The 20900-nt window shown below is 42.8% G+C and overlaps 2 long non-coding RNA genes across 5 annotated transcripts in view; both read right to left on the bottom strand.

Moving 5' to 3' along the window:
• Positions 1–2530: 2530 nt before the first annotated feature.
• Positions 2531–8313, bottom strand: LOC137440021 (uncharacterized). 2 transcript variants are annotated; one of them, XR_010987036.2, is made up of 2 exons: positions 6862–8313; positions 2531–3519 (listed from the first exon to the last, which is right to left on the bottom strand). It is a non-coding gene; the product is annotated as an uncharacterized LOC137440021 (long non-coding RNA). The 2 variants fall into 2 exon arrangements; XR_010987037.2 differs by having other exon boundaries at positions 4136–8307.
• Positions 8314–9044: 731 nt separating this feature from the next.
• LOC137440032 (uncharacterized) overlaps positions 9045–20900 on the bottom strand; it is a 99851-nt gene continuing 87995 nt past the window's right edge. For 2 of the 3 annotated variants that reach the window (XR_013621497.1, XR_013621496.1), the window contains one exon: positions 9045–9819. This is a non-coding gene — a long non-coding RNA (uncharacterized LOC137440032). Of the gene's footprint in view, positions 9820–15485; positions 15830–15993; positions 16105–20900 lie in introns of all 3 variants that reach the window. The other variant, XR_010987038.2, reaches the window with a different exon arrangement.

The following is a 20900-nucleotide window of genomic DNA, read 5'->3' as shown; positions in this document are numbered from 1 at the left end:
TTTTTGGTGTAACAAAGATGCATCAGTTTCTCTTATGTTGACATTTTAAACTCATAACCGACCACAAACTACTGCAGTCCCTGTTCAATAAGCATATGGGAGCGAACCCACAGGCCTCTGCACACATTCAGTGGTGGGCTAGGAAGTTAGCAACAACAACAAACAACAGGCATTTTAAGGCCATTTTCCCTGCAAGAGCGGGGGTTAGCCCAAGAGTGGTTAGCAGCCAAGAGCAGTTAGAGCCCATGACTATTCTATAAGTTATCATCCTGGCAGTGAGAAATTTTGTAATGTACATTTTGTAACCCAGGTAATGTACCTGTATAAGGAGTTGTTTTTTTGTGATAATGCTCCAATGACTTCCAAACAAATTGAATCATGGACGAATGTGGACCCGACTCTATCTATGGTAAATGTGTTATTGATGGCATATTGGTCAACTGGACCCTATGAGCTCCACAAGAAATTGAGACCATACCTTGCTCATAATCCCTGGTCAGCTCAACATCACCTTGCAGGGGTCTTCGCCACCATTTTGTTTTGGCCTATTCAAATGTGCCTTGCCTTGGAAACATGATCTACTCTCATGGACTAATTAAAGTATACAATCAAAATATGTGACCGAGTTTGAGGATCGGATCTTGAGGACTAAATTAGTGTTGAAAACTAAGCATTTAAAAAAATCGGCTGTTCTTATAACAAAGTGTATTTATTTATTTAAGATGGGCTGTTATCCGTCCTGCTTTGTCGTCTTAATTCAAAACTCCATAGAATAGAGTGTCACTCTACTAGGACCTGCAATACTTGTATGAAACCTGAAGGTTTGAACCATCTGTTTTTAAAATTCCCTCTGTATGACAGACCCAGATTGAGTCTGAAGTTGGGATTAGCGGGTCGGATCTGTCAAACATTGTCGGCCATTTAAAACAGAAGCAATCAGCTTGCTATCGCTTGCCAAGCCAGCTGTTCCTCATCATCCGTTTCATGGAAGTGCTACCTTGAGTGCTTAAGCAGAGCTGATGGAGTGCCACCGAGAGTCATTAAGAGTGAGCGCTCTTCAGGCTTATTGGTAACTCGCTGAAGTATCCAGCGTCGCCCAGGGAAATTCCCTGGGAGTGGAGTGGAGGGGAGAGGACATGAGGGGGGGGGGGGGTAAGGGAGGGGAGGGGGGAAAGACAGATTTTTGCCTTTTATAGGTATAGATATGTCATTTTCACCACCTTGGTTATATTATAAATATCATGTAAATTTCACCTAACCTCTGCCACCACCATTAGGTGGCGCTACACAGTACACATTTACACAGATAAATTTATGCCTCCCACCCCCCCGCCCCACACATCCACAAGTGAGGCCACAGCCACATAGCCTATGTTATCCCACACACAAATTTGTATTTGTACCCCGAGTTTGGAGCTTGTAACTTAAAAGATGTGGCCATGCCCAGAACACATGCAAACAAAGAGAGCATTTCAAAGAATTTTAAACGTAAAATGTGCAACAATTACATTTACAACTAGAACGGCACTCAGTAGAGAGTAAACCTCCGCCTGCTTGGCCACAATCGCGGCCTTCACTCAATGGTGAAGAATCAATTATAAATTCTTCTAGCTGGATCCGGATCCGGATCTTCACCAAAATTGAATCGATTCTTCCTTGTCACACACACAACATGTCCAACAAGTTTCGTCCAAATCCATCCACAACTTTTTGAGATATCCTGCTATGTATCGTTTTTGGCCCTATCTCCCAAAGGTGAAGAATCACTTATAAATTTAATAATTCCCATATCCGAAACCATATTCAGAACTTCACCAAAATCGAATCGATTCTTCCTTGTCAGACACCCAACTGCTCCACCAAGTTTTGTCCTAATCCATCCACAACCTTTTGAGATATCCTGCTATTTAGCATTTTTTGCCCTATCTCCCAATGGTGAAGAATCATTTTTAAAATTCTAGTAGCCGGATCCGAATCCGGATCTTCACCAAAATCTAAACATTTCGTCCTTATCACAAATGCTACCTCTGCCAAATTTCGTCCGAATCCATCCACAACGTTTTGAGATATTTTGTTCACAAACGGATGAAAACATAACCTCCATATACCTTTGTTTGCGGAGGTAATAAGATATGTTAATGATGATGTAATCGGTGCCTTCATTATGACGTCATAATTCGACAAGTACAACGCTTGATCCGATCAGTATGAATTTTTATTTTCTCTGCAATTGTTGGTCCGATTGACACGTAATTTTCACCATAGAACCCCCTCCTCCTGTAGAATATTTTAATGATAATTATGACGTCATAGGTCACGTGATACAGGCGCCATCTTGGAGAAAAATCGAAAACGTTGCACCTCTATATCTCCAAAACCACTCATTCGCAAAAATTGAAAGGTGGCTCATTGTAAAGAACTCCGCATGGGGAATAACTGTTGTTAACGATGACGTAATTGGTGCCTTATTTATGACTGAAGGAGCAGCGCTCCTGCTTGAGACGGACGAAGTGACGGACAAGACACAAACTCGTGCGAGAAGATGTTTATTGTATAATCATCTCGGGAACTCTGAAAGCCCGTTTATCGGGTTCGCATATATACGTATATCCAAACCAAAAAGCATACATCAGAACCAAAGCCACGCCTCTCAGGCGAGGCACGCTTTGGTGGTCATGTGACCGACAGGTGCAAAGGATTATAACCTCGGCGCCGCGGTTTGGCCGCCGGTTACGTCACCGGCTTGGGTTAGGAGATTCTGTTGCTGGTCTCGAGCTTTGGGGGACCCATGGGTCGCTACACCATAATAATTCGACAGGGACAATGCTTAGTCTGATAAGTTTGAAATTAATACGAATCAACATCTGTATATGAATCGTAATGATTTAGAAATGATAAACAATTATATAACTTATTCAAATAAATTAATGACAATTGCAGTGACGTCACACGTCAACTTTGTTGGCCAAATGCTTGTCGTTGCAGTTTACGTAGGAACAAATGATTTGTTAAGATCATTATGCCATTTATTTCATTATATGCAATGTTTGCTTTTCAGTCAATTGGATTTGTATCATGAGATATTATAATTAACATAAATATTGAGTTTTGAGCAAAAGTTTTTTTCACCATAGTACTTATTCTCAAGTATATTGGAGCATTATTTGTCTATATTTAGAATAGTCTTTAGAATTTATGACAAAAAGAAGCTCCTACAAAAAATGTTCCCCTCGCTCAGCCCAGCAAAATTATCTTTTTCAATACAATGTAATTTCACCTCCCCCCCCCCCCCCCCCCCATCTTCCTTCCGGGTTATGGCTGGATGTGACCTTCCGGTTATGGCTGGCCAACGTTGAGCAGCTGGTCGCGAACCCAGAGGATCACCTGTTCCTGGAGTCGATTAAGACTGACCGCATAGCATCTTTCGGGACCTGTGACAAGGTCCTGGAGCAGAAGGTGCACCGTCGCCAGGTTCGTGAGAGGAAGAACGGCGCAAGCAGAAGGTACAGCAAATTGGTGCTGTTATAGTTCCATCATTTCGTTGGCAGACGACAGTGATGCGGCAGCCAGCAGCAATGATGAAAGTGATTAAAGAGAAAACAACGAAATGTGTCAGGTTTCAAAGAGAGAATAATTTAAAAAATTGAAGAACTATTCTTTTTTTATTACTAAGTAACGATTTTTTCCCCAATTTTGATCCCACCACCGTTTAGAGGTCATTTTTAGAATCAGTGACCCTGAATTACCATAAGAAAGCATTCTTAATTTTAGGAAATCCGAAATTTTTCACATTTGGCCATAGCAACCCATTAGTGGTGGTGCCCAATTTTACCCGATCCTGGTGGGAGAGGGGGGGGGGGGGGCGAAACAAAATCGAAAATTCAAAATATTTTATAGAAATGGGCTAGTGTAAGTGTAACACTAGGACTAGTGTAACAAAATAAAAAACATTGACTAGATCAATATGAGAATATTTTTCAAAAACGGGGCGTTTGATGCACTCCAGTGGACATTAAATGTTCATAAAAAGTTCATTTCAAAAAAAATTCTACAGCTATTAAAAATGAAAGAGCAATTTCATTTTTGATTTTTTGACTGCAATTTCAAGCAGTTGATCTTTATTTATTACACGTACATTGAAACAAATCCACCGAAGAGAGTGCAGAGAACATTTCAGAGAAGACGAGCAAAGGTACCCGGTGTTGCCAGGCAACGCGGTCGCTTCGCTGACGGGAATATTGACAGGGGGAGAGACAAGAGGGGAAGGGGAGGGGAAAGGGAGGGAGAAGGGTGAGGAGGGGAGGAGGAAGTGAGGGGAGTTGTCATAGTCGTCAACCCTCACTTATGGAGAATACAGTGCAGAGGGAAGAGGAAAATGTTCCATTTCTGCTTATGTAATAAATAGATGGTATAGTGTTTTGCCCGACAGGTTTTCAGAGAGAATAAATAAAAATTAAATTTCACCCTTTATGAATCCAATCGATATGAGAAACGGGATTCAATGTGACTAAGTGAAGAAGAAGATGGAGGAGGAAGAGTTTTTGTTTTAATGTAAATTAAAACCAGCCCATCTATCCTCACCTTTCTCAACTATATCATAATGTTTGCAGATTGCCTAGCATCTGATTGATAAAAAGATGGTGATCGGAATTCATGGCTGTGGCGTATAAATCCCCTATAGGACAATTGTTGCAGGAGCGGATGCACGAACGGACGGACGCACGCATGGAGGCACGACGAGACCGAGCTCCTTTTATATCATGGATTCCCAGCATCTTGTGTACATGATTACAAAATAATAAATGCATTCGTGTGAAAGATGAAATATATAGATCATTACAAAACAATAACTAGAGAGTTCATATAACACGATACCACGCACAGTGTTCAAATATATACTGTACTTCACTTTTAATAAAATAATGGTTTTAAAGATCATTAAAAAGAAAATTCGTAGGGTTATCATTACTGAAGCCTTTTATACATTACCCTTACACATTGTAATAAAACGACGTTGAGTCACAGTTTAGGAAATGGAGGCTTTATTGATCACCATAGAATACAGCGTCAATTGGTATACTGTACTCCCTCACATACACCACACCCTCATATGCCACTGTGTCCTTTATAACGTCGTTATGGTTAGGGTTAGTTTCCTGTTTGTAATGATTTTCAATTTTGTTTGACTGCCAGACAGACAGACAGAGTAAAAATATTATTTTCCCCCTTCCCATGACCCCCCATGACTCCCCATATCCATGACTCCCTGAGACTTAAATTTTCCCCCCTTCCCATGCCTCCTCCCCCAAAGCCAGTCAGTTTGTCTTTTTGTCTTTTGTTTGTTACTTGCCGGAAAAAATTTCCGGCAAGTATGTTGATCTGTTCGTTTGTTTGTCTGTTTGTCTGTCTGTTTGTCTGTCTGTCTGTTTGCAGCACTGCGTCTACACCGTTGCACGTAGAATCGCCAAACTTTGCACACATATTGGTCTTGCCCTGGAATAGACTGTGCCCAATTGATGACGTCATCGGTGACGTGGTTCGGCCGCCATCTTGGAAAAACCGAAAAACTTTGCACCTTTATATCTCCGAAAGTACTGAACAGAAAAAATTGAGACATGGCTCATTGTAAAGAACTCTCCATGGGGAATAAAATATGTAAATGATGACGTCATCAGTCACGTGGTTCGGTCGCCATCTTGGAAAAACGGCAAAACGTTGCGCCACTATCTCCAAAAGTGCTGAACAGAAAAAATTGAGACATGGCTCATTGTAAAGAACTCTCCATGGGGAATAAAATATGTTAATGATGACGTCATATGTCACGTGGTCGGCCGCCATCTTGGAAAAACGGCAAAACTTTGCACCACTATATCTCCAAAAGTGCTGAACAGAAAAAATTGAGACATGGCTCATTGTAAAGAACTCTCCATGGGGAATAAAATATGTTAATGATGACGTCATATGTCACGTGGTCGGCCGCCATCTTGGAAAAACGGCAAAACTTTGCACCACTATATCTCCAAAAGTGCTGAACAGAAAAAATTGAGACATGGCTCATTGTAAAGAACTCTCCATGGGGAATAAAATACGTTAATGATGACGTCATCGGTCACGTGGTTCGGCCGCCATATTTGTCCTCAATGGCCAATAAAAAAGTACATTCCGGCAAGTCCTCGGTCTCTGACCGATTTTTCATTTGTTTGTCGGTCAGTTTGTTCAAAGTCAGTTTGTCTTTTTGTGATCAATGTTAGCTCTTACACGAGGCTCGATCTTGTATACAAATATATATATATAAATCTCGCTCCTCTCTGCGCATGTGCAATCAGGACAAATTCAGAGCCAAGGTATGGTAAAACGACAGACTCGTCTTCCTATGCATGTCCGAATCATGTTCATAATATAACATTCAATTTAAATAAGTTGTTTCTCAATCATAAAGTGATAAGCCTTTTTTTTTAGAATAGGGGGGAGGACAACATTCCATCACTTCCGGTTAGTGACGGCCGCCGCCATTTTTGGCATGGTGAAATCAACACATTAGCAACGAGGTTTCAAATGCTTCAAGGCAGGGGGATTCATAAATGTGTGTACCGTCCCCTCGAATGGACATTAAACGGGCGTTCCATCTGCCAACATTACGCAGTATGTATCACCAAAGTTATATCCTGCCACATTTCTTCATAAAATAATACAATTTTCAAAAGTTATCATAGTGTAATGATACCAGATGACATACATCTTCAGAGCATTCAAAGGCCAGTATAATATTCAGTTTCACCAGGCATTATTAGTTTTTAACCAACGTAAACACAGCATGATGTCATTTAGGGTGAGGTCCATTATGCAAGTCTTCATACGTACCACTGGGGTAGTTTCCATGCCAGCACAGCTGCAATGTTAAATGGCACGCACGTTTCAAATGGAGGGAAGAGTGCGAGAGGTTTCTGATAGAAACGCACCCACCACATGCGGACGTGAGAACTGCCCTCAACCTGCTCTTAAAAGGGGAAATTCAAAGTCAAGGTCGAAGCGTTGCCAAGGACGATTTGGGCACAATTTTACACAATCACTGCTGTAAAATCGCTTTCAGACATTTGAGCAATCAAATGTTTCTCAACTATCAAAAGATGCACAATCGCAAGCAATTTACAATGTTATTTAATCAATTTGAAAACTTGCCTCTTTATTCTGGTTGTTATTCTTTCACACGCACACACGTCTCTTAGCTGTCTAGCCAGGATTTGAATCCCGACCCAGCTATAAACTGGCATCCCAGTGTTTCACAGGCAGGGCGATCCATCAAGGTGTGTGCTAATAAGTCTGTAGTATTCAGCAGATAGAAAAGGTCTTCCATACTGGGCGACATTAGTTGGCGGAGCTATCACCAGCACCCTGAACAAATTCCAAATTCCCGCCCTGACTTCCTGGGTCGGTGTGGTGACCCGACCAGGGTTGTAGCCTAGTAACTCCTTCGGCAGCAGCAACGCTCTGCATAGCACATGCATGGTACATGATGACGATTCTTTCACAACTGCTCGCTTTTGTAAGAAACGCAACGGAGTTCACGGAATAGTGTGCAACGCCATGACTTTTCTTTTATTGCAAGAAACAAAGCCATTCAAGCATCCCTGGAAATATTCCATGACAGAGTAAATGTTTACAATAGCTGTAGCAACAATACCGGTGTAAATATTTGGCAATACAAGGTCTAAATGTCAAAGCGCTGTAAGCATGTAGCGGCACAGATTTGGAGGTATGATGAAAGTTTGTCTTCAGACGTCATTGGGCCCCTGACAAAGTGGAGTGGTCTCCACATTGGATGCCAAGATAAATGAGAGGTGAGTTATGCTTGAAAACGCTGATAATTTCAAATTATTTTAATGTTTGCACTATGGCACATTGTAAGAACCATCAGAGGAGTCATCCACCACTTCACCCCCTCCACACCACCACACCCCTGCCACTTTGATAATGTTTGTTTCAGTGGTGCCATTGCCAAGAAACGCTTCAACAAGGTGGCGGTCAGGTTCCCTCTCACTTTCGTATCCAGTTTGTAATTGTCTTGTTTAGTATCTGGCTCAAGTTCTCACAATGAACCGAGCAGCAATAATTCAGTGGTATTCAGCAGATAGAAAAGGTCTTCCATGCTAGTAGCTGCATGCAGCACCCACAATTGCATCCTGCCGACCCTTGAGCTGTGAAGGGGTGTGGTGTCGATGAGTAAGAATGCTTCAAACTCCTCACCTTACAGGGTCGAGAGGCAAGATGGAAAACCAGCAGCGGTTTCCTATTGAAGGCAACGCCCTCGCTACATAACTGATTTCAAATGGTGCTAGATTGAGCAACACACACTCTAAACACCAAAAGAAATCAGTCATATCAGACGAGGGCCAGAGAAGCGGAACGGTTTCACTCCCAAGCAGAGGTCCAGCGTATATTGTTTGTGAACAGTGAAAGCTTCAAGGCCGAAGCACCATGGCTGCTGGTGTGCAAACAAAAAATATCTCACCACAAACCAGAGGAAACAGAGCAAACAATAAACTTTCACATCGGTGGGTGCTATGCCAGTTGTGGTGGTATATGCATTGCCGAATGTACCCAACTCTTCACTAGTGCTAAGCACTGTTGGTGCTCAAGATTAAAACCCACCCATCCTTCACTCTCCGTAGTCTTTAACTTGAGAGTAGAGTGATAAATGTCACACAAAATATCAGGAAATCACATTTGAGGACAAGAAACAGCCAATGGGAATTAGAGACTTACCCGGATCACAAGACTGTAAAGGTCATGGCGTCAACGTAAAAGAGAAACAACACGGTTAGGTACCATGGTTTATGTTCATCTTTCCCCTTAAATTTCCATGATGATATCTCGTCTCCAAGAACACCGATTTCATATGGTGCTAGACAAGATGTCGCTGTATCTACTTCACCATGTGAAACCAGTTTCCGAGAAAAGAGAGCGACGGTCGTGTAGCAAACGCTCCTCGGGTGCGCACCAGGAAGAACTCAAAGAAGAGGAAGGATGGAAGAAAGAGAAGGGAGGAAGAACATGAATTTTATTGAATCGCAAACTTTGAATAAAGTGAAGCTCAACTGAGAAAATAAAACAAGTGTGAATGGAATGTAATTGCAAATCGTATCAATACTTACAAACACAAGTGATATCAACACGCAGGGCAAAATATTAAAATAATACAGAAACGGGAAAAACAAAAAGGAAGAGGAAATGATAAAAATAAACAGATGAGCCACAAATATGAAGAGGAAGTAACATAAGAAGAAAAACAAATGAGGAAAGTTCTGCTCTGGTGGAAAAGGTGAGGGAAGAGGAGGAGGTTGTCACCATCATTGTCGCAGGAGGGAAAGGTGAATGGTGCTACCATGATTTAGGAAGAAAAAAATAAGAGGAAAGAAGAAGAACAGGAAAAGGACAAAAAGTTACTCACAAAATAAAACCATAAGAAATCAAGTGAAACCGGATGATATCGGAAGCAAGTGATTGTGAACGTGAAGGTGAAGGTCATCAATTCCATTAAGCAGTTTACGGGAGGGCCACGTGGTTTCACCCGGTTACTGTTTTTGTAAGCAAAGGCACCTCGTTATCTCGTTTGAGAGGTGGAGCAGACGAGGCGTTGGCACACGAGGGGTTGCCACAGAGTGGATCAGCAGTCGGAAAGTGAGGTATGGAAGGGACACACCAGCAATGCACCAGGCTGTGCCAAGGGCTGCTTGGATTGTTTTGGCGCCGTACTTCCTGGCACCAGATGGCATAATTCCCGTCAAGCCAAGCCCGGGCCACTTGCAGCTGCTTGCCAACCTGGAAAAATGGGTGAGGCAATTGTAAGGTCAGGTCACGGCAACGGGAAACAACTCACAAGGCACCAGCAACATTCTGTGGCAACAGTTACTGATACACAAACGGGCACAAATGCATCGATGATGCATCATCGATCAACTTCCGTATTGGTTGCGGCCATTTCTGAAGGCATCTGGTCTTTTGCTAATTTCGGTGAACGCAGCACTCACTCGAAATTTGGTAAAGTCGGCATTCTTCTTGACTTGGTCAGGAATAATTTTCCAGTAAACATGCTCAATGCCTATGACGTTTTACTAAGTTCCATTGTTTTCTTCATGGAGGATCTGAGCCTGGTGTTGGCTTAGCGGTTAGGGTGCCGGCTTGGGATCCTAGGATCAAGGGTTTGAATCCCGGTCGATCGTTGAATTAACGCCAGGGGAGTTGACTCAGCCTGTCATCCTTCCGAGGTCGGCAAATTGAGTACCAGTTCACTGGTAATTCCCTGTGTGTCACAAGAGGCGACTAAACAAGGTTGGCGGCAGGAAGGGTATCCGGCCCAAAAATATTGCTTCAAAAAGGGGACCACGGTGCCCGAAAAAAGCCCCTGCTCTACGGGAAAAATGGCCTCTAAAGGTGGTTCTTCTTAATGGAGGATCTGTCTTTATGACCGCAACGATAGGCCTCCATTTAAGCTCAATCTATCGCCAACGACTTATCAAATGCCAATATCAACAAACATGTTGACGTACAAGGAGACTGTTCAGAAAAATAAATAAACCATTCAACAGGGGCAATGTGCTGCTCGTGTTATCAGCTGAAATTTCGAACGATTCATTCACCATTGATTTATTGATAACCTGTCATGTCTCAGAGTATTTGTACCAGATGTGGGACACGGATTGGCTGCAAAAGATCTGGCAGTATTCGCACAGAAGCTATTCTTTTCCTCAAATGATAATTTCTGCTTCATGAAAACCCGATATCAATCTGTTGCTATCTTCCTGAACTCAAAATAAAAAAATTCCGATTTGTTTGGGGCACCAAGTTCAGACAATATTTTCCCTGCAGGACACGGCAACAGTGACATCAGTCTACGGTGTTTCTGTTTCTACGATTCCATGTCGAATTCATAGTGGTTCCGTTTTTCACGCGGCTCACAATATCACCGAATGCATCAATAATGTTTGTCATAACATGCTCTATGTTAACCAAACTGATCAATACGTTTCATCAAGCCTCCGATGTCACCCTCAAATAAAATAAAACTATTCCGTAAAAAATATAGAATTTACTTCAAGCATATTGTCAAAAGGCCGAGAGCTAAATCTTGATTGTAATTTTGACCCTTCTACTTCATCTATATACATTTTGTATGCAGCTGCTGTTTGCATCATTATTAGTAGTGCAACAGTGCCGCTGATGCAGTGCCCCTGCTACCAGCAAGCTGGTACTCATTTTGCCAGCCAAAGAAGGATGACAAGTCATTTTGCCGACCTCAGAGGAATGACATGCTGGGTGCTCTAGGTGCTCTAGCTCAAGACCCTAAGATCTTAAGGCAGCCAACTTAACCGTTAAGCCAGCACCAGGCTTTCTACTTCATCTGACCTTGATAGTATCAATGCAAAGGTTATTGATCTTTGCCCCATGCAGTTGTGAAAAATCAAGTTTGCCATTGGGAAATGAAGAAAAAAGGCGGGAAATAGTTACTAAATAATTAATTGGCAATAAACAGAAACGATTTCTTTTAATTGAGCATTCACAAACGGCTTGCAGGATAGCTTAGAGGTATGCGCAGTCGTCTCTGAGCTGCATAGCTTGGGTTTGAATCCTGACCCAGCTATAAACTGTTTTTCACATGCTGGGTTTCACATGCCTCGTGTTTCAGATGCTGGGTGGGGGAAGAGGGGGGACGTGTTCTCCATCCATCGGCAAGATGTTAAACCATAGGACGGTCTACCAGTGCTGATTGTTGATCGACGTTCAAGATACCATGGTGTCTTTTGTGAAGAGTAGGTGAGTTATCGCTGGTACCATAGACAATTACAAATTCCTACCACAGTAAAACAGCAGGCCTGACCAGCTGATTTAGAAAGATTTAGGCCAGTATCGTTCCCCCCTCCGACCAACCACACAGGTGGGAATAATTGTGGCTGGTAAAAAAAAAGGAAGAAACAAGAAGGAGAACTGCTTTGCAATACATGTCCCCTACCAAGTTTCAGTTGAATAAGTTAGAGGGTAAGGAGAAAAAGTCTGAAAAACCAAAGGTGGGACAGACAAACAGAGCAAACCGATAGTCCCCTCTGGGTGGGGGACTAATAAGAAGGTTTAATTGAAACCATTAGACTAAACAACCTTGATAGCGACTTACAACCTTAAATCATAGAATCAGCAAAAAATGTAAATTTTCACGCCAATCGATATGAAAGGGAACAATCTTTAGATACACTACATGACCAAAAGTAAGTGGAGACACATCTCACTCCAAAATCATGGGCATTAGTTGGTCCCATATTAATATGGAGTTGGTACCCCCCCCCCCCCCCCCCCTCCCCCGTTGCTGCTATAACAGCCTCCACTCTTCCGGGAAGGCTTTCCACTAGATGTTAGAACATTGCTGCGGGGATTTGCTTCCATTCAGCCACAAGAACATAAGTGAGGTCGGGCACTGATGTTGGGCGATGAAGCGTGGCTCGTAGTCGGCGGTCCAATTCATCACAAAGGTGTTCAATTGGGTTGAGGTCAGGGCTCTGTGCAGGTCAGTCAAGTTCTTCCACACCGATCTCAACAAATCAATTTTGCCATTGTTCTCGACAAATAAAGTTTGATCTCGACAAATCAAGACAAACCATTTCTGTATGGACCTCGCTTTGTGCACGGGGGCATTGGAAAGGGCCTTCCCCAAACTGTTGCCACAAAGTTGGAAACACACAATCGTCTAGAATGTCATTGTATGCTGTAGCGTTAAGATTTAGAGCGAGTGATGTGTCTTCCATCACCATTGTGGGGAAAACAAGGCAAGTACCTGGTCTGATGCTTCAAACTCGGATACTCCAATATATACAGAACAACATAATACAGTATACCGTTTCCTGAAACTTTATTTTTCCCACTCAGATGTAACACTTGGGATACACAGTATTGCAGCCATGTATGTGTGTATGTATATATATATATATATATATATATATATATATATATATATATATATATATATATATATATATATATATATATATATATATATGCCATATGGGAGCGTACACTGGATCAGCACATCGCTGCGTCCTTGGACGACTCCTCAGCACATTCCCGACACACACCACGGTGTGTGCTGCGGAATGAGGTGTTTTTACAGCAGCCGGAGTGTAAATCCTGCCACCAACCTCCTTGAGAGAGGACCCAGTACCCTGGTACTCATTTCGCCGACCTCGGAAGGATGACAGGCTGAGTCAACCCCACCTGGTATTAATTCAACAGCTGAAAGGGATTCGAAACCAGGATCTTAGGATCCTACGCCCGCCTCCCTAACCATCAGGCCAACACCAGGTGTGTGTATATATATATATATATACACACACACACACACACACACACACACACACACACACACACACACACACACACACACACACACACACACACACACACACACACACACACACACACACAGTCGTGGCCAAAAATATTGGCACCCTTGCAATTTTTTCAAATAACTCGCAATTTTCTCTAAAGCCATGTTTTTTTCACTGAGGAGAGGCTTCTGTCTGGCCACTCTGCCATAAAGCCCAGATGGGTGGAGTGTTGCAGTGATGGTTGTCCTTCTGGAAGTTTCTCCCATCTCCACACAGGATCTCTGGAGCACAGCCAGAGTGACCATCGGGTTCTTGGTCACCTCTCTTACCAAGGCCCTTCTCCCCGGATTGCTCAGTTTTGCCGGGTGGCCAGCTCTAGGAAGAGTCCTGGTTGTTCCAAACTTCTTCCATTTAAGAATTATGGAGGCCACTGTGCTCTTGGGAACCTTCAATGCAGCAGAGATTTTTTTGTAGGCTTCCCCAGATCTGTGCCTCGACACAATCCTGTCTCTGAGCTCTGCAGGCCGTTCCTTCGACCTCATGGCTTGGCTTTTGCTCTGATATGCATTGTCAGCTGTGAGACCTTATATAGACAGGTGTGTGCCTTTCCAAATCATGTCCAATCAATTGAATTTACCACAGGTGGGCTTCAATCAAGGTGTGATCAAGGTGAGAAACAAAATCAAGGTGAGAAACATCTCAAAGATGATCAAGAGAAATGGGAGGCACCTGAGCTAAATTTCAAGTGTCATAGCAAAGGGTATGAATACTTATGTCAATGTGATATTTCAGTTTTTTATTTTTAATAAATTTGCAAAACTTTCTAAATCCTGTTCTCTCTTTGTCATTATGGGGTATTGAGTGTAGATTGATGAGGGAAAAAATGAATTTAAACGATTTCAGCATAAGGCTGAGTTTTGGTTCATATTTTGAATCCCTTTCAACTCTCGTTGAACAAAGATCAGTTTCAGCCTCAATCGCTTTGTTTAAATCTACCACCAACACCCAAGGTAGAACCGACGTTGATAGATTACTTTAGTGCACGTAACTCAATTTATCCCTGGATGTGCGATGGCCCAGTTTACTTCTCAGGGAGTCATTTGTGTGCCTTCACACAAGGTATATTTATTTTTTACTTTGGTAAACAGGGAAATGACAACCAAATCTAAACCAAATGCCACCACACTTGTCTCACTATGGCTATTACTTATTTAATGGGCCCCAATTAATCCAGCCTTCTCGTGTGGTTGGCTTCTGGAGCAGCTAAGTTCGACTCAAGAGCTTCACGAACCGGCTGGTCAGGCCTGACGTTTGCCTGGAGCAGATTTTACCCGAAATTTGGAAATTATTCTCGCTTACTCTTTGTGAAAGACACCATGGGATCTTTAACATCCGCCAGCTAATGCTAGCAGACGATACGTATACCAACCTCAACATCCATCCAAGGTATGGCACACTTTGTGATGCCTGCGAAGAACCAACCCAACAATTTATAACAGGGCCGATGATCAAACCTACATTTGACACCGGAATGGTAACTGCTCTGCTTCTACACCATCCTGTCAGACACCACTTCTCTCTCAGTTCCATGCAATGTGATGTCAACATGGATTGAATATGGAAATAGAATTTGTGAAAGTTGCATGCAAAGGCCTGTTGCCAATCATTCTCCAAACAAAAGGCTGAGAACAGGTTTTAGTGGTTGGCACTAAGACCGCTGAAACAACACAGTGTGCTTCAGCTTGCAACACAATCCTTTTCGCTCAGAGAATTTGCAAGTTATAGTTTCAAACTTTCAAGTAACTTTCTTCAGATAATGGTCCATACTATTGGAAGCCAACATTTCTCAGCTAAGAGTAGTAAGTGGCAGAAAGTTTGGAAGATTTGCAAGATTAGAGCGATAATAAATTGAGAAAAAGTAGCATATCCTTAAACTCTTTTACCTGGCAAAAGACCAGACATAAAGCATGTTATTTCAGAGGCCCAAACGTAAGCCCTTCGAAAGGTAAAGTGCCAAAGAGATCGTGCCCGGTGAGGACAAGCCGGATTTACACAAGCAATAGCCAAGGCACACTGTGAACAAAGCAAAGCAATGGCAGTGGGCAAAGTTGGTACCTGAGCATGTATTTTCCAGGCAGTGTACTTGACCTCAGAAGAATGCGCCATTTTTTGCAGTGACATGACAAGACAGCCCCTTGGGATGGCACAGATATCCAGGAGATGAATGATATGGCACCAACTGACATCGAACCCATTGGCCAGTGGCACCCGAGCGTCATTCACCAACACAGTATCATTGAAAGCAAGAGGTGCAAAGCTGACCAATCAAAAGCTGTGTAGAGACAAATCCTCTTGACGCCGGAAGCAATATCGAGGTGGGTGAAAGTTTGGCAAAGCGGAAGTCACGTGACAAAGCAGCCCGGGAGTGTGTGCGCACAGGTATGAGCATTTTCGTGCATCTATGATGGGAGAAGAAACCTTATGTTGACAACAACCTCGGGTGATTTATTTTGTCCAAAACATCAAGCACGAGCTCCACTCCTCATAGCCGCCATTACTAAGTGCACGTGGCTTTGGGAGCATTTGACCATGTTTATGATAAAACCATCTGAAAGCCACTTACCTTGTGTAATGGCGGCAAGTGGACGCACACAATTCTGAAAGCTCTTGCAATGACACCGAGCAACCAAGATTACAGATCAAAGTCCTTCAAAAAAGATTGACGCAATAAGGCCTAAACAAAACAAAAAAACCCATTAACATTCAAATGCACCTGGCCAGAATCCATTTGCAGTGAGGTGAGGCTGAGCACCGAAAACTTGCGGTGACGTCCTCGGTGCCTAAGCAGCAAGCAATCGTCAGTAAGTAATCGACAGAGATTCGGTCGCATTTTGGAGAGAGTCAAAGTGCACTACCTTATAAAAGCACTGCCTCAGGTTTTATTGGATTAAGATCAACCTGCTACCTTAATAGCAAGTACACTGTACTGTATTACCGAGGGTATTGGAACAGTAAGAGAATGCACAGGGTTATTTATCCACAAGAGTTTATCGATTTTGAATGAGGTATCACACTTTGTACCAAAATGATGGGAGATGTCAGGTGTAGTATCACACACCATTCCTCCTTCAGAGCAAGCATGATTTCGGTGGAGGATTTGTGGTAACTGTGGTACACAGGTGGCATTCCAAGGCATCACCGTGTGGTTCAGTTTGTTTTAAATCGGTGCTTTGCACGATGTTGGCATCTAACCAATCTCGAACAAACAAGGCAAGGTGTGTTTTCATTGCGATAGGTATATTAAAAGGGCCCTCACCATCAAAGCTAATCAGAGACGGCAGCGCAGCATCTTACTATTAATTAATTCACCAAATGTCCGTCTGTCTGTTCGAAGGTACCGTAAAAACTGCTGAACCGATCGCAAAGACATTTTGGGTGGGTAATCCTGGGATCTCCAGGAGTAAAATAGGCTCTTTAGTTTTCCCAATTTCAGCTTTGGTCTCCAGCATTCTCACGTTTGGTCTCCCGCATAACATTCGCGTTCGCATAACGTTCATTGTGAAGATGTTCTCATTATGACGATGTTGTGACGATGTATGTGTTCACGGTAGTGTTTGACGTGACGGTGATAACGTCATTTCGTAATGTTTTTCGTTGCGTAATCCTTTAATGAACGTTTAATGCCCTTCAATGTCCGGGGCCGCACGCGCGCTACACTGGACGGTCCAGCGTGTACCTTGCCCTTCGCCGTCATGCTCGGGTAAACCATTGAGCCCCATCCGTGATGGGGACTGGGGCTTGAGACAGTGTCCCACGAACGAGGAATTCCCAGTAAGCGCGAGTCATCAGCTCGCGCTGATCAAGTCCCTGCCCTTTGTACACACCGCCCGTCGCCGCACAAACATCACAATGAAACACAATCACAATTCACATATTCGTGCAATTCGAATGAATACGAATAAATAAATTCGAAGTCGAATATTCGAATAATAATTCGAATATTTTCGTCACAATGAAAACATCGTCACAAATGGGTACTGGGGACAATGTGACAAACGTCACAAACGGGTACAATATTGGAGAGGCCATTGCCAAAAGGATTTGTTTTCTCTGGTACGTGTTTCTGGGCGGGTACCGTTTCAGATAAACCGGTAAAATGCCTCCCAAACGGAAAGCCTCATTAACGAAAACGTCCAAGGAAGCATTCACATTCACAAAATTTCTGCCTTCAATTTCTGATATTTTGCCTTTTCATTTTGGCTTCCCAATTGAAGCCCCGCCCGTAGGGCGGGTACCGTTGCTAGTTGTCTAAAATATGCTAATAAGATATCTATATAAAGGATGTGCCGTTTATAGCAATGTCGGGAAAATTTCAAATTTCAGGTTTGGAGGGTTCATTTCAACTTTGGGTGTGCGTGCTATCCCAACATTTTTGGTAATATCGTATGGAGTATTTGCAATCTTTGCAGTGTAAGTGAAGGCATCATCTTTGTCTTCAACAAAATCAGGTGGAGAAATCCTGACACTCGATAACCAAGTAGTTGAAGATTGAGGGGTGACTCAAGAAGGCAGCACATCCTTGCAATCAGGATCGATTTCCTTCTGAATAAGAGTTAAATATTTTGATAGGAAGAACCTGATTTCACATTTTACGAAGAAGAAGAATATTCAATCTTAACCTTTAACAGATAAAAAGTATTTTAAAAACCACAGGACATAGAAGTGTTACGGATTCGTCACTTCCGTTGTTGTGGTTTCCATCCACTGTAAGCATTTTTGGTTCCATGTACTATTATTGTTATCGTTTAAGTGAAATGGAAATAACTGTTTGCAAAAGGTAAAAAAAATTAATGTTTTAAAAGAAACCGGAAACCGGATCGAGAGAAAACCGGATGAAGAAGAGGAGGAAGAAGAAGCGGAGCAAGTGAGGTGGAGAAGAAGCCGAGTTGCTTTGAGGTCTTGAGCAAACGCTGGCGAACGGGGGTCACAAACGAACTTTGGGTTTCCTGGGAAAGGGATGCCTGTGACAGAGTGGTTATCGCCGTGACAGAAAAACCTGCGTGACAGGTTTTGCGGTTGATTCCGAAGAGAATCATTGTTGAAGTGCAGGTACGCCTTCAGTACGGGCTCGTCGGCCATTTTGCCTCGCTCCCGATTTCGCATCGTTCCAGGCTTTTCACCTCGCTCCAACCATTTCACCGCATCCAGTCGTTAAGCTGGTTTGCGTGTGTAACGTGGATTTCGAGTGGGAATTTGCGGTTCGCCGTTTGGGAGCCGTTGAACGTTCATACCCGAGGTGTGATTTCCCAGTCGCCTCTTGAGGGCACCTTTGCACATCTTTGGCAGCGTGACTGTCAGCCGAACGGGATTCTGGTCTCGATACGACATCGTTCTTACGATCACCGGAGCGTGGATCGACTTTGGCTTGATGCCGGGACAGAAACTCTGGGAATGTTATTTTCGCTCACTTGGAGCACAGTGAGTTACATTGTACGAAACTGATGGTACCATCATAGGAATGAAAAAACATTAGTTGTATAATTGATTAATATTGTTCTTGTACTGTTATTCTTGTGTGACCTTAATACAATACTTGTTTGTTGGTAACAATTGGTGTGGTTTCACCATTGGTCTTTGACACACAGAATAACACATCTTTCTGCCGTGACTCCTTTCAGGGCTCGGAGGTACACCGTGACCGGGGTTTAGGGAGGAGCACGTAACAGAAGGAAGGGAAACAAAAAAAATTCATTCCAAGTTTTTAAAACCCATATTTCACCAAACTTTTTGATACATAACATATAGGAAGTAAGCACTTGGTATACAGTACATTCATTCAAGTAATGTGAAGAGGGGTGGAATTAAGGAAGAAAAAGGTATAAAGAAGGTGGGAAAGGGTGAGGGATTGGCGTGAATGAGGGAAGGTCAAGTATGCGGGGAAGACAGGGAATGAGGTTTTTTTTTGTATACAGTCAAGCCTCATGGAAGATCTAGAACACAGAGCACATCAGGACGGAATGTAACAAAAGGAATAGCAGAAGGAGAAGGGAGAAATTCCAACAGCAGGGCAGAAGAAAAAAATAGACAGAGATGGGCAAACAAGAGATGCGGGTAACGATGAGGGGTTGGGGAGAATGCAAGGGGTGGACAAGATGGATACAGAAGTAAAGGAACTACAACGACACGAGGTAGAAAGCATACCTCCGCCAGGCTGAACGGTTTACATTTTTTTGCCACTGATAGGCCGGATCTGGATTCGGACCTGAACCAAAATCGAATTGGCTTGTTCTTGTCACCTAACCAACTCTTCCACCAAGTTTTGTCACAAGTCGTCCACAACTTTTTGAAATATCATGCTATATATCATTTTTGGCTCCGATCACTCAATGGTGAAGAATCACTCAAAAAAAATTATAAATATCCTCTATTCCAGATCTGCATTGGGATCTTCATCAAAATCGAATCAATTTGTCCATGTCAGACACTCAACTAGTCCATCAAGTTTCATCCGAATCTGTCGCAAAACTTTTGAGATAGCCTGCTATATATCGTTTTTGTCCCTATATCTCAATGGTGAAGAATCACTTAAATGATCATAGTATCCAGATCCGGATCTTCACCAAAATGTAATCATTTCGTCCTTGTCGCATACCCACCCTCTCCACCAAATGTCTTCCGAATCCATCCTCAACTTTTTGAGATATTCCGTTCACTAACAACAACAAAAGAAAAACACAGACAGGGGTGAAAACTTAACCTCCGTCCACCGTCGGGGAAGTGAAGCACTTGGGAGTTGAAGTCACTTGGGTGAAGCACTTGGGAGGGGGGAGGGAGAGGGAAGGGGTTTGGAGTGGTTTTACGAGGGTAGAAAAGATCTTGGATGGGGGATGATCTGAGATGATGGTGAACAGCTGTTTTGAAGATCTAGAGGGAAGTTTGTTGAAGATCGATGTAAAGAATAGGGTGGGGGATATCAGGAGGTCAATATTCTTCCATTTTTGAGACTATATGACACCAATTTTTAGATAGCCCTCAAATCTTGCACTCAAATTCACAAAGTATCTGTTTCTGCCTCTACTCACCATGGTTAGGTTGCAATCCTTTAACCACATACACCGATCACGTGTGAAAAACATTTCAAAACTAGAACGGCACTCGGTAGAGTGCATACCTCCGCCAGGCTGAACAGCTTATGCTTTCTATCCCCTCGATCCAGATCAAGAAGCCATGAGCAAAAACGAAAAGACCAGACCGCGCTATGGTAAAAATACGATTTTGACCTTTTCGTGACCTTGACCTTGACCTTTGACCCGATTGCTCCCAAAATCTAATCAAATGTGTCCCGTATAATAACCAATCATCCCACCAAATTTCATGCAATTCGGTTGAATACTTTTTGAGTTATGCGAATAACATACACACACACACACACAGACATACAAATAAATACACAGCGATCAAAACATAACCTTCCGCTTTTGCGAAGGTAACAAGCTTCATGTTACAAACTAACACTGTGAGAGGAATATA

This window comes from Myxine glutinosa, chromosome 1 (assembly GCF_964187855.1).
Source record: "Myxine glutinosa chromosome 1, kmMyxGlut1.1, whole genome shotgun sequence".
Classification (NCBI taxonomy): Eukaryota; Metazoa; Chordata; class Myxini; order Myxiniformes; family Myxinidae; genus Myxine; species Myxine glutinosa.
The sequence above is the reverse complement of the archived record's forward strand: the minus strand, read 5'-3'. Positions and strand labels throughout refer to the sequence as shown.